Source organism: Danio rerio, chromosome 8 (assembly GCF_049306965.1).
Source record: "Danio rerio strain Tuebingen ecotype United States chromosome 8, GRCz12tu, whole genome shotgun sequence".
NCBI classification, from domain to species: domain Eukaryota; kingdom Metazoa; phylum Chordata; class Actinopteri; order Cypriniformes; family Danionidae; genus Danio; species Danio rerio.
In genome coordinates, this window is record NC_133183.1 from 45280474 (window position 1) to 45294273 (window position 13800).

General features: G+C 34.7%; 1 protein-coding gene across 16 annotated transcripts in view; it reads right to left on the reverse strand.

Moving 5' to 3' along the window:
• The window catches only part of sorbs3 (sorbin and SH3 domain containing 3), an 83791-nt gene that overhangs the window by 68469 nt on the left and 1522 nt on the right, over positions 1–13800 (reverse strand). For 8 of the 16 annotated variants that reach the window (XM_073909416.1, XM_073909412.1, XM_073909407.1 and 5 more), the window contains exon 1: positions 2726–2953. The exons of 7 other annotated variants lie outside the window; for them this stretch is intronic. The gene's annotated coding sequence lies outside the window, so the exon portion shown is untranslated. Of the gene's footprint in view, positions 1–2725; positions 3000–13800 lie in introns of those variants that run through there. One more of the 16 variants, NM_001430979.1, reaches the window with a different exon arrangement.

The following is a 13800-nucleotide window of genomic DNA, read 5'->3' on the forward strand; positions in this document are numbered from 1 at the left end:
TTCAGCTTTGTTTTCAATAATATAAATTACCAAAACAAACATTAGTTTTCCCAACTGCAACAACACTAACCAAAAGTGTAATTTTACACTGTTCCACTTTTTTTTTTATTAAAATGTCTCTTCTACTCACCAAGGTTGCATTTCTTTGAATGAAATTTTAATATTTTCTTATATATTTTATATTTATTTTTCAAAATGGTAGTGTCCTCTGTGTTTTGGGGTGTTTACAAGGTTGTGATTAGCATTTGAATGGTAGGAAGTCTTTAAAGCAAATGAGGACAGACTGGAAAGTCTATACTTTACTTTTGTTTCATAAAGATAAAAAAACACTTGTTTTCAAACAGAGCTGCATAATTTAAAAGTAGCATTTTCAAGTTATATGCCGATATTTTTCTCATGATTGTGAGGTCAGTTTTCACTAAGATTCAGCTCTTTTTCTACCATGTTTTTCAGTGATGTCAACAGAAGACATTCTGTCATCATCAGAAAGCATTCACTGTTTCTTCAATTTATAGAAAAGCACTGTTTTGTAGTAATTATGTATATTCATAATAATAAAAAAACCTTTTACAGATTTGAAAACTTTATCTGTTTTCATCACCAATTGAAAAAAATGCAGCCCAACATGAAGGGTTGTTATTTTTTTTACTTTTATATAGCGCTTTTCTGGACACTCAAATTGCTTTACACATTTTTGGGGTCAAATCTTCAGTCCCTGAGGGTTGGTGTCCTGGAGAATTTAGCTTTACCTGAACCACCTAATTAGTGTCTTACTAAATATAGTAGAAACTTCCTGGCAGGTATGTTGAAGTAAGTTGGAGCTAAACTCCAGAACCAAGTTTGGACACCCCTGACATAGAGAGTCAAGACCTCAGTTAAACGTCTTATCCGAAAGGCGCTCACTGAGCAGTTAAGTGTCCCTATCAATATATATATTTTTCATTTATATAGCACTTTTCTACACAATCAAATCGCTTTACATATTTTTTGTGGGAAATCTTCTCATCCACCACCAATGTGCAGCATCCACCTGGATGATGCGCCAGCAGTCATTTTGAGACCACACATCACACACCAGCTGATTGGTGGAGAGGAGACAAGTGATGTAGCCAATTGTTCTATGGGGATGGTTAGGAGGCCAAGATGGACAGAAACCATTGTGCAAATTTAACCAGGATGCCTTGGTAAAACCCCTACTCTTTTTCATGGGATCATGGGATTTTTAACGACCACATAGAGCAGGGGTGTCTAAACTCAGTCCCTGAGGGCCGGTGTCCTGGAGAATTTAGCTCTACCTGAACCACCTAATCAGGCTCTTACTATATATAGTAAAAACTTCCTGGCAGGTGTGTTGCAGTAAGTTGGAGCTAAACTCCAGAACCAAGTTTGGACACCCCTGACATACAGAGTCAAGACCTCAGTTTAACGTCTCATCCAAAAGGTGCTCACTGAGCAGTATAGTGTCCAAATCAATATACTGGAGCGTTAGGACCCACACAGAGCATAGGTTGAGCCCCCTGCTGGTCTCACTAATACCACTTCCAGCAGCAGCCTAGTTTTCCCTTGTGGTCTCCCATCCAGTTACTGATCAGACGCAGCCCTGCCTACTGTCGCTTCAGTAAGTGACCATGAGGGAGTTACAGAGAACTAGTTTGGATAAGTCTAAAGGGGCTTTATTCTGCAAAATATTTTGCTGCATATACTTTATTTCAGTTATCACATGGCTTCTTGCCAAAATACTAATAAGCACAAAGCACTGTTCTGAGCTGTAATAGTTAATTAAATCTTTAAATAAACACAAAGCTGACAGAAGCAAAAACGGCTAATTGAAGCTGAATGGAGCATATACACACCAGCACATTATTCAGTCACAAGATGGCCCCAAATTTTCAAAAAACAAAGCTGGTCAGTTTTATTCTGTGGTTGTAATTTTGGAATAACTTACTTTGCAATGTCACAACTGACCAATCAGAATAATGTATTTCAGACAAATCTTTATTATGTAACACTCTTACAAAGAGAGTAATCAAATCCACCTACACACTATACATACAAATTTAGACTGTATTTATACAAGATTTTTAATAATTGTAATATTTATGGTTTACATAATTTTAACGATTACACATCCCAAATCAATAATTAAATGCTTGTTTAGGTTAATGATTATTTTTATGTTAAAACATTTCATCATAATACAAATTAGAATAAAAGTGCAAAATAATTCATAGTTTGTTTTTTTTTCTATCCTGTGGATCTTAATTCATTAAAAAACACCTAATTATTTCAAGGTCATAGTACAACTATTTTAATAAAATAAACACAATTACACCACTCTTAACAGGCAAATTTATAACAGGCAAACCAACAAACCAAGCTGTCTCAATAAAATCTAAAATATCAAATCTTGAAACCACATTACAGAAAAATCCCCGTTCACCCAGAAGAATACAGATTTTGGATTTGGATTTATACTATTTCCCACTGCTTTGAAATTAAAATCCCACCAAAGACCTTTAATCCTTTCAAAGAGAGTTAAGAATCAACTTCAGCAGTAATGTGTGACTAACACAACATTTAGCACAAACCTGCCTTGCCACAGCTGGACCAAAAAAAAAAAACTGAATTAATTAATAAGTTGGTTTATGTGCACAAACAGTATTTTACATTAGGAAACTTACAGTAACAAGATTATGGTTGTTAGATGGAAGACATGTGAACTCACCAGTTTGTGTGGGTGTGTTCTGACAGTACTGCCACAAACAGATTTCCCAGGACACACACAATTCTCAAAGTGCTGTTTGGTCTGCTTCGTAGAAATTAACCTTTCAAGTTGTACTCTTTCTGTTCTCTTTTTTTTTCTCTGTCTCGGTCTGCTTTAACAGTCAGTTCTCTCTCTCCCTTCCCCACTGGATTTTGCACCCGTCTGCTTAACCTCTGTTAAGTCCCTCTCACATACTGACACACACATGCACTCTCCCTCTCCCACTCACTCCACCTCCACAGGACTTCCTGGTTGACAAGGGTTACTGTGGTAACCTACAGACAATGTGCAGAGGCCTGGCTCACTTTTGGCTGCTTTCACTGAAGAGAGTTTGAATAGCCAGTCAGTCTTTTGTGGCCATAAGGTAATATTTCACAGCATGGGTTTCAAGTATGCTGAATTCAAAGACAAAATAACATGAGGCTCCTGACTTGAGTTTTTGGTTTTACCAATTTTTTATCTATTCACCCCATCTCTGGGTCTGGCAGGAACACTTTTAGCTCGGTTTAGCTTAAAATAGATCTCTGAATAGAATCAGACCATTAGCTTCTCAATCAAAAATGACAAGCGTTTCCTATTTTCCATAAGTTTCCCTATTTAAAGCTTGACTCTTTTGTAGTTACATCATACACTATGACCAAAAATTAAAATGAAAAGTTGCTGTTTTCCAGGCTAGGAACTATACTCTAAATCCAGAGCAAAATTCAAGGAACTTTGCTTTCATATCATGGCTACAGTAGGCACAATAATAATCCCCAGCACTAAGCCCTATACTTGCACCACCAGTTAAAACCTGCTCTTCTCCTCCATTACCTGTCTGTTCAGTCACATTCATTTTCAGTGTATTCGGTTGAAATAGAAATGATTCAGGATCTGCACCAAAGTAATATGCTCTGAAATGTCTCTCACAAAAAGTTGCAAGGTATGATCCCTGTGCCAGCAGGTGGTCACATTATACTCAGAGGTGCACATAATTGGTATGTGGAACAGATTGAGTGCAATAGAAGATTTGATTTAATTATTTGGAATTGATTCACGGGACATAGTAGATAGCTTATGCAACTTTGCCATGCTTTTGGTTTGAAAGAAGAAGTGTGGTTTCCCCACCCACCTAATTGATTGACAGCTGCGCATTAACATGTCTCTGTAGTAACGCGTACACTGTAACACCGAATAAATTAACTCAACAAACAGATTGAAACAAACCATTTTAGTTCTAAAACTAATCCTATTGAGTACTTTAAACTTAATTTATTTGAGTTTTTGAGTTCAATTTGAGAAAAGTAAAACCCAATAAATGATGAAAACTCAAACCAACTGAGAGCTGTAAAACCTAATAAGTTAAGGTAACTCAAACCGTTTGAGGAAACCGATCTCTGCACAACGAATCTGTGTGAGTACTGTTAACTTACTCCATTTAAGTTGAAGTAATGAGGTACGTAATTAACTCATTGCCTTCAACACTGAATTCAAAACTTTCAAATATCTCAAATAAGTAGAATTAACTTTCAGTAAGTTTTGAGTTAACTACACTCATTTCATTTGATATTTGACTGTTGGGTTTTATATCAACAAGACAGGGTGTGCTCAAAGCAACTGGGACTGTTACTGCTCGCTGTAATTATCAATCATTATCAAGTCATTATCAAGTGATCAAGAATGAGTTTTACAAGTTTAAAACTTTTCAAAACTGCATGTTTGTAATGAATTAGAGTGATTCTTCCGTCTCTATCACCACTGCTGCATATCAATAAATTTCTAAAGTAAATCCTAATTTGTGGACATTAAATCAGGTTTATTTTGTACAAATAATATATCAGATATCTATTCAGCGTTGTATATTGTACATTAGCGTGTATCCTGTCACAGTTGCCGTGCAAAAAGTGCAAAGTTACAGTAACTTTTTTTCACTGTGTGTGTGTGTGAACTTTATAAAGACATTGTGTATGACTCATCATTGCAGAAAGGCTTAAATTAACTTAGCAACAAATACAGAAAATAATCATTGAGTGCACAGGCAACAAAAAAACCCCACAGAGCAGAGCAGAAAACTCCAATATTCTGAATGGTATATTAAAAAATCTGATGGGTGTTTTGGGCTGAAACTTTACAGACCCATTTTGGAGACACAAAAGACTTATCTTAAATCTTGAAAAAGGGGTAAAATAGGTGCCTTTTAACACGTGGCTGCATAAACAAAAAAGTAGTTCCAGGCAGATCTTGACCCTATTACAGTTCCAAATCAATATGGAACATAATTTCAATAATTTCAAAGTCCCCAACAGTACAAAATCAATTCGAAACAAAAAAGAAAGGCTTTTGATAAGAGAAAAAAATACACTGGAGACATAAGAGTAACTTCTTGTGGCAATTTAGGATTAAACTATGACACTGAATTGGTGCTATATTGGCGGACTGAGCAGGTGTAAAGCATGTATTATGTGTGCTATGTATATGCCTTCATGTGCAGAATTTTAACCACCTACTGTAGCCACAGCATCCAAAATAGAAACAAAATTCTAATAAAACTTTACTGAAGACAACTGAACCATGCAACATTTAAACAGAAAAAAATATCTTTAAAAATTTGGTGACTTTTTTTTAAAAACATTTTCTATCTCTATATTTTCATAAAGATTGTACACATTTCAAAGGTTGTCCTTATAATCAATTTTTACACACACACACACACACACACACACACACACACACACACACACACACACACACACACACAAACTATGCATACAGACACACACACAATAAGAATCTGCTGCTTTAACTTTTATTAATATTGTCTTGCTAAAAAATCATGTACACTTATGCAAGTACTTTTAGCATAAGAAAATAATACCCACTGATTAAACATTGATGAAATACTCACACTGATGAGCGAAAACCTAGACATACAGATTTTGTGATGAAGGTGAAGTTGTTTCTTTATGAAAATTAGATTTGAGGATTGCAATCAGATCTTGCTGCTTTATTTCAGAGGACTAATGAAGATGGGCCATTTTTCATCTGAAGGGCAAACAGTGTATACTAAATTAACATAAGGTGGGTTAAACAGTGAATTACTTTATAATCTGGACTATTGTATGCATGGGCCCCATTTTTCAGTGTCTATTTTCCACTGGATATTGGGGAGTCAGCTTATTCTTAATATTTCAGTGGTTTGGCTCAGAAGGGCAAACCAGTCTTAAATGGTATAGTCTTACAGTGTGTGTTTGTGTGTGTGCCAGCATGCACGGTGAGGACTTTTTGTCAAACAGCAAGCAGTCTATTATTTAGAGAGAAAAGAAGAAAATACATGCACAACTGACAGTTTAAACAGAAAGCCATGACAAAAGTGCACACTTAATCTGGGGAAACTAGGGAACTGGGGCTATGTGCAATATTATAACACATGACATACAGTTGTATGAGAAGTCAGAATTATTAGCCCCCCTCTTTATTTTCCCCCAATTTCTGTTTAACAGAGAGATTTTTTCCAACACATTTCTAAACATAATAGTTAATAACTAATTTCTAAAAACTGATTTATTTTATATTTGCCATGATGACATTTATAATATTTTACTAGATTTTTTCAAGTCACTTCAATACAGCTTAAAGTGACATTATATCTTTTCTCTTAAGTTATTTTTGCTAGCTTATATATATATATATATAATTCAGCTGTGGCACACTAAATAATGTGGACTTCTTTTGCCAAAAATAAAGCATATTTCATTATGAACTATAGATGATAATGTTTATTTCATTGTAAACTTGCAAACTAAGTTAAATATAACTAACAAATCCGTAACTTTTAAATCAGTATGATACATGTTATGGCTTTTACAAAGAAAGATTCAAATCAAAGTTCAACAAACATATATCATACATTACAAATAATGGTAATTTTATAATTTATTTATAATTTCTTAATAAAATATTTATTTTACATATTTTAAATGTATTATCAAAGTGACTTTTGCTACTTGTTCAAACTACCTGTTTAAAATAAGTTGAAACAACACAATTTCTAAGTTTTTTTGGGGGGATAACTTAATGGTTTTATTTTCAATCTACTTACATTTGTAAAAACGACAAAGTTAACTTAATCAATTTGTGTTGGGACAACATGAAGATTTGTGTACACTGTAAAAATGTTCCAAATGATTCCTTCATGTTGTCCCAACTCAAATCGATTAAGTTAACTTAATGATTTTTGCCATTTTAAGTTGATTGCACATAAAACAGTCCTAGCAGCACATTTTTTGAGTGTAAGCTAAACATGAACTAAATCTATATTAATCTAAGTCTTGTTAAATTATACATTATTGTGTACTGGTAGAGACAATTTTAAAGAGAGGAAATAAAATAATATAAATACAATAAAAAAGTAACTGCACAATTACTTATGGAGAAAAACATGTACATTTGATGTTATACTGTTCAGTATAGACATAGTATTAAGGAAAGTTTTTACCAATGTTCCAGTTGGACATTATTCATTTCTTCATTTCATTTGACTGTAGATTTTTCAACCGTCTCTAAGCTTTTTCAGAGACATTGAGCATAAAAGATGATGTGGTTCTTACTGTTAATGAAATGACAGTATGGCAAAGAGACTCAACCATAAAACTGCCTGTTGCTTGAATTTATGATGTTGGAAACCTTACTTGTAAGTGGACTTTAGAGAACATTACAGCTAAAAAAAAATGCAGTTCATAGTCCATCTCTGTACATCAATCTCTACACTATAATGAAAATACAGTCTGAAATTAACTAATTATAGAGCAAGCATGTTGCACCAATACTTACAAACTTAACCACAGGCTTAGGGGATACTGTGACTGGCATGACTTAGTGTTGTGTAAGAGGAAATTAGGTTCACCACAAATGTAAATATTTACTCTCGACAAGGCCCAGACCACACTGCTGTATATCTAGCACTCAATGAAAACTGATTTTACAGAGATGCAACATGTGTGACAACTAAACTGCTAAAATGTATAAAATATAAGACCAAGAACTTGAGCAGACCTGAGCTCAAATAGGAGTACAGTGAAACAAATACTTGTCAATGAAACAATAGCAACAAAGAAAAGTAAACAAACCACAATGACCATAGAAATCATTTAAGGAAGCGAAATTAAATATTAAACAGGATTTGGTTTTCAGCGCAGATAGGAAGCTTTTGGGAAGCTTCTCTCTTCCATATTTATTACTGTCCAGTCTATCATTTTTAATTTAAGTTTTAATAACTCATTTCTAATAACTGATTTATTTTATCTTTGCCATGATGACAGTAAATAATAATTTACTATATATTTTTCAAGAAACTTCTATACAGCTTAAAGTGACTTTTAAAGGCTTAACTGAGTTAATTAGGTTAACTAGGTGGGTTAGGGTAATTAGGCAAGATATTGTATAGCGATGGTTTGTTCTGTAGACAATCAAAAAAATATATAGCTTAAAGGGGCTAATAATTGTCCCTAAAATGGTGTTTAAAAAATTAAAATTGCTTTTATTCTAGCCTAAATAAAACAAACAATACTTTTTCAGTTTTCAATACTGGTAAAAAAACAAGTTGGGACAGTATGGAAAACACAAATAAAAAAGTAGTGATTTCTGAATTTACTTTGACTTGTATGCAACAAACATTTTTTATGTGTTGTTTGTGATTTTTTTTTTTTTAAACATTTATTTGTGATGATTTTCTCAAGCTTTAACAAAACATTTTGTACATTTAAAGTTGTAACTTTCCCCCCATTTTCGAACACTGCCGCCGAAATAAATTAGCAAACAAATAAAATTAAAATACAATTATAACAGGAATAAATAAAAGTATAGCAAAATTGAAAATATTGTTAATAATAGTAAATAATTAAATAAATAAAAATTAAAAAATTATATATATAATAATAATAATAGTAAATTAATAAAAATAAATAAATAAACTTAAAAAAAAAAATTTCAAATAAATAATTACCTACAGTACATGTTAATACAAATCAATATTCTGTTACATTTATAGTGGTCCTTTACATACATTTCAAACTAAACCATATTGGTGATCACAGTTAAACCTGTTTGCACAGATTTATTTATATAAATCAGTTAAAGGAGAGAGTCTTCCTTTTCCCAAAACATGTAATCATAGGTTGCCATGTCTCATAAAATTTTTGGACTGATCCCTTCATTAAATACTTAATTTTCTCTAATTTCAAATATAAAATCAGATCACACATCCACATTGAAGCTTTAGGTGAAGCTGCTGATTTCCACTCAAGTAGTATTCTTCTCCTTGCTAACAAAGTAGCGAAGGCGAATACATTTTTTTCCTTGTTTGTCAACAATATATTGTGTTCTGGTACCCCGAAGATAGCTAACTCAACACTAGGTTTTATTTCTAAATTAAAGGCGTCATTTAATGTTTTAAATATTTGTGTCCAATAGTCACTCAACTTTTGACAAGCCCAGAACATATGAAAAAAGTCTGCCTTTTCACTTCTACAACGATCACACACCTCATCAATAGAAGGATATATTTTTGAGAGTCTACATTTTGTGTAGTAGGCTCGATGAATAATTTTAAATTGTATGAGATTGAGGCGTGCGCAGGAAGTGGATCCATTTACTCTACTCAGAGCCTCTTCCCATATATTATCAGGGATTTCAGTTCCAATGTCGTTTGCCCACTTTCCTCTAATTCGGTCAATTAAAGCATCATTTGGAGACATGATAATCATGTATAATGCTGCAATTTGACCTTTAAGAGCAGTAGGAGATTGTAGAATTTTATCCAGCATTGAGGCTGGTGGTAAATCAGGAAAAGTTGAGCTCTGAGCTTGGACAAAGTGTCGGACCTGGAAATAACGAAATAGATTGGAATGTGCCAATTGAAATTTTTTGGAGAGGTCACTAAAATTAGCGAAGGTGTTGTCTATATAGAAGTCACAACATCTAGCCAGGCCTGCCTTCTGCCATTGAACATATGTGAAATCTAGCTTACCGGGAGGAAACAAGTGGTTATTACATAAAGGGTTTAGCATAGAAAAATCGGTCAGTTTATGCTTCTGTCTAAACTGGGACCATATCTTGAGTGTAGAGCATACAACGGGGCTTGAGGAATAATTAGACGGAGAAAATGGTAACTTCATTGTTATTAATGAAGAAAGTGATGTAGAAATACAAGTATTTGCTTCAGCTTTACACCAATCAACCTCTGGGGTATTATACCAACTAACAATTTTTTGGAGGTTGGCGGCCCAGTAGTAACTAATAAAATTAGGAAGTGCTAAACCTCCCTGGGATCTATGTCTTTCAAGAAGCTCCTTACTGGTTCTGGGATTCTTCCCATTCCATAAGAATGATAAGATAGGTGTATTTATTTTATGGAAAAAAGCTTTTGGGAGAAAAACTGGAAGGGATTGAAATAAGTATAAGAATCGAGGTAGGATATTCATTTTTTTACAGTTCACTCTGCCTGCTAAGGATAATTGTAGTGCGTCCCATCTCTGAAGATCCAATTTAATTTTACTTAATAGTGGTAAGAAATTTTTTGCATATAAACCTGAAAAACTGCGGGTAATATGGACTCTCTATGGACGGCTTGCTTTTTCCCCGTGTTCATAAAAATTCCCTTTAGTCCAAAGCAAGTTTTGTTGGGTTTTTTCGATTGACAACTGATCAAATTCTGCTTTGAGTTCCACTCTCTTTTTAAGTAGTTCTTCAGTGGGTGATATAGAAAGTTGTTGATCTAATTTTTCTATTGATTCTATTAGTTGTTGTAGTTTAGCATGTTTTAATTTATTAACAGATATAGAGTAAGATATAATTTCACCTCTGATGACTACTTTAAGTGTCTCCCACAGGACTATTGGTGATGTCTCTTCTGAATCATTTGTAAGTAAAAAGTTATCTATGGCCATTGATATATGTTTGTAAAAATTTTTATCTGCTAATAGGTTAGAATTTAATCTCCAATTAGGACGTTGGGTACAGTGATGAGTAAATCGTAAATCAAGAAGCAGTGGTGCATGATCTGATATTACAATCGAAGAATACTGAGTCTTTTCCACATGGGGAAGTAATGTCTTATCTAAGAAAAAATAGTCGATTCTTGAGTATGAAGAGTGAACAGGGGAAAAATAAGAAAATTCTTTCTTTTGAGGAAATAAAAATCTCCATGGGTCCACACAACCTGTTTGAGTCATAAAGGATGATAGAGCGCAAGACATTTTTGTCTGGGATGTTGTTTTTGGATTTGAACGATCTAGTGTTGGATTAATAACACAGTTCAAATCTCCACCAAAAATCAAACGATACGAGTTTAAATCGGGTAAAGAAGAAATTATTTTGTGAACAAAGTTAACATCATCCCAATTAGGGGCATAAACACATACTAGTGCAACAGGGGTATGAAACAGAAGACCCGTCACAATAACAAAACGTCCTTGGGGGTCTGAAACAAATTTAGAAGCATGAAATTGCACCTTCTTATGAATTAGAATCGCTGTTCCTCTTGCTTTACTGTTGAACTGGGAATGAAAGATCTGACCAATCCAGGGTTTTCTAAGTCTCGTATGGTCTGTTAGCTGTAAATGCGTTTCTTGCAGAAATGCTATTTCAGTATTCAGTTTTTTAAGATGAGCAAATATACGAGCTCTTTTGTTTGGTCCGTTCAAACCTTTAACGTTCCAGCTAATAAACCGGATAGAAGACCCTCCAGTCCTATTTGTATCACTCATTGATCAACCTTTGTTTTGTAAAGAGTAAGACCCTCTCTCCAGTACATGACAAGCAGGTAAAAGGAGAAAAAAAAAGAAAAAAAAAAAGGAAAAGGAGAAAAGAGAAAAAACAAACATATTTGGCAGTGATTCTCCCAACCCCACTGAACTTTACCTATATTTGCCTCAAGAACGGAGACAAATTGCAGGCCCCCATTAACCAACCCCCAGTAATCTCCCATCTAACTTATATCCGTTTCAACCTCTAGAGGGCAACCCAACATAATTAAACATTCTAAAATGTCAAAACGCCAATATAAAGGATAATGTTTTTTTTCCTCAACGCAGTCACTGTTATCAGTGCATCAGTTTCTGTTTAGTTTAGAGCAAAAGCAAAAGCAAAAAAAAAAAAAAAGTTTCAAAAGAGTCAACTCAGTAAGCTGTGATTGAGTGAAAAAGAAAACAAGGGAAAAAAAAAGTGTTCTAAACATTTATACGTTGGTCGTAGAACTGTTTCGCCTCATCCGGTGTATTGAATATTAAGGTTTCTTCATTAAAAGTCACCCTCAGTCGAGCCGGGTAAAGCAATTGAAAACGTATGCCCTTCTGGTAGAGTGATTGCTTGATGCCGTTGTAAGAGGAGCGTTTCTTTGACAGGGTAGCGCTGAGATCTTGGTAGATTCTGATGATGTTCCCCTTGTATTTCATTTCGTGTCGTTTTGCCCAGCGCAGCAACCGCTCCTTTTCCTGAAATCGATGAAAACACACCAAAAATGGACGTGGTTTACGGCCGTCCGCTGGTTTTTGGCCGGGTGAACGGTGCGCTCTGTCAAGTGTTGGTGGGTTGTCGAAGACCTCCGTGCCCGTCATCTCAAGTAACATCTCAGAAACGAAAGTAACGGGGTCTTTGCCGTTTTCGCTACCTTCCGGAATGTTCACGATCCTCAAGTTAGCTCTTCGAGATCTGTTTTCCAAATCCTCAATGCGATCAAGCAGAGATGTGTTCTGAGTTTGTAAAGTTTTAATAGCATTTTCAGCTGCTGTCAGCCTCTCAAAATTCTCCCCAGCTAGGCACTCCGTCGCAGTCAGGCGGCTCTGAAATCCTTCAACCGATTCTCTTAACGCATTCACGGAGCTTTGTAAAGGCCCGATAGATTCCTGAATCAATGCAGAGAAATCTTCCCTGATACTAACACGCTGTTTAGTTAATTCAGAAATCAACAGGTCTATGGATACGGATTCAAAAGTTTCTGACGTGACCTGTTTTTCAGCACTGGAGGCGGCCATGGTTGCTAACTTGCTAGCGATGCTCGTGGTAGATCTCGTTGTCGGTGGAGCTGAAGGATGAGCTTGCTTCGGCTTAGAATTACTCATATTTTGGGCGATAATGTTCTAAACAAATCAATTAACAGTAACCGGAAATATTTAGCATTTAGCAGGTTTAATTTAATAAAGTAGATTGGGAGCCCTTCTTCCACGCACCTTACTCCTTCATTGCTATACCGGAAGTCCCGTTGTTTGTGATTTTTAATGTTTTATTTTTTAAAATAAACATGTGTTCCAATTAAGTTTTTTGCAAAACATTTTTTAAAAGTTGGAACAGTAAAGCATTTGCTACTTTTAATGTTGCCATTTCACAACACTTATTTAAAATATTACTTACTACTTAAAACTATTTAGGAACTGAAGACACCAAGTAATGAAGTGTGTCAGGTGTAATTATGTCCCATTCTTCCTGCATATAAGTCTTAAGGTGGGCAACAGTACGGTATCTTCATTGTCACATTTTGCACTTTAAAATGCGCCATAAGTTCTCTACCAGGGACAGGTCAGGCCAGTCAAATATGTATCCTTTTCCTCCGCAGCCAGGACTTTGTAATGTGTGGAGATTTAGGTTTTGCATTGTCTTGTTTAAATATGCATGGAAAAGAATGCAGCATTATGTATCGCAAAATCTCTCTCAGTTTGTTAAGTTGAGATGTATGGAATACTGTTTCCGGGTCCAAGCCACCACTCATTTGAACTGAGAAAATGTTTGTTTATGGCTACTTTTTTGTCCTATCACACTTTAAAGTGAATTTTTTTATAAAAAATCATAGTGTACACATCAGTCTTTAGACTTGCTGCATCACAAATACTAAAATTTTACCAATTTATAAAAAATGAATCACTTTCTGGTCATCAGATATTAGGCATGCATATAGGCTATATATTGCGCCCAAGCAGGACAAGTGGAATATACTTTTCAGCATTAATAATACTATAACAGAAGTGGAAGTTTGCCAAGAGCACTGACACAACCCCATACCATTACAG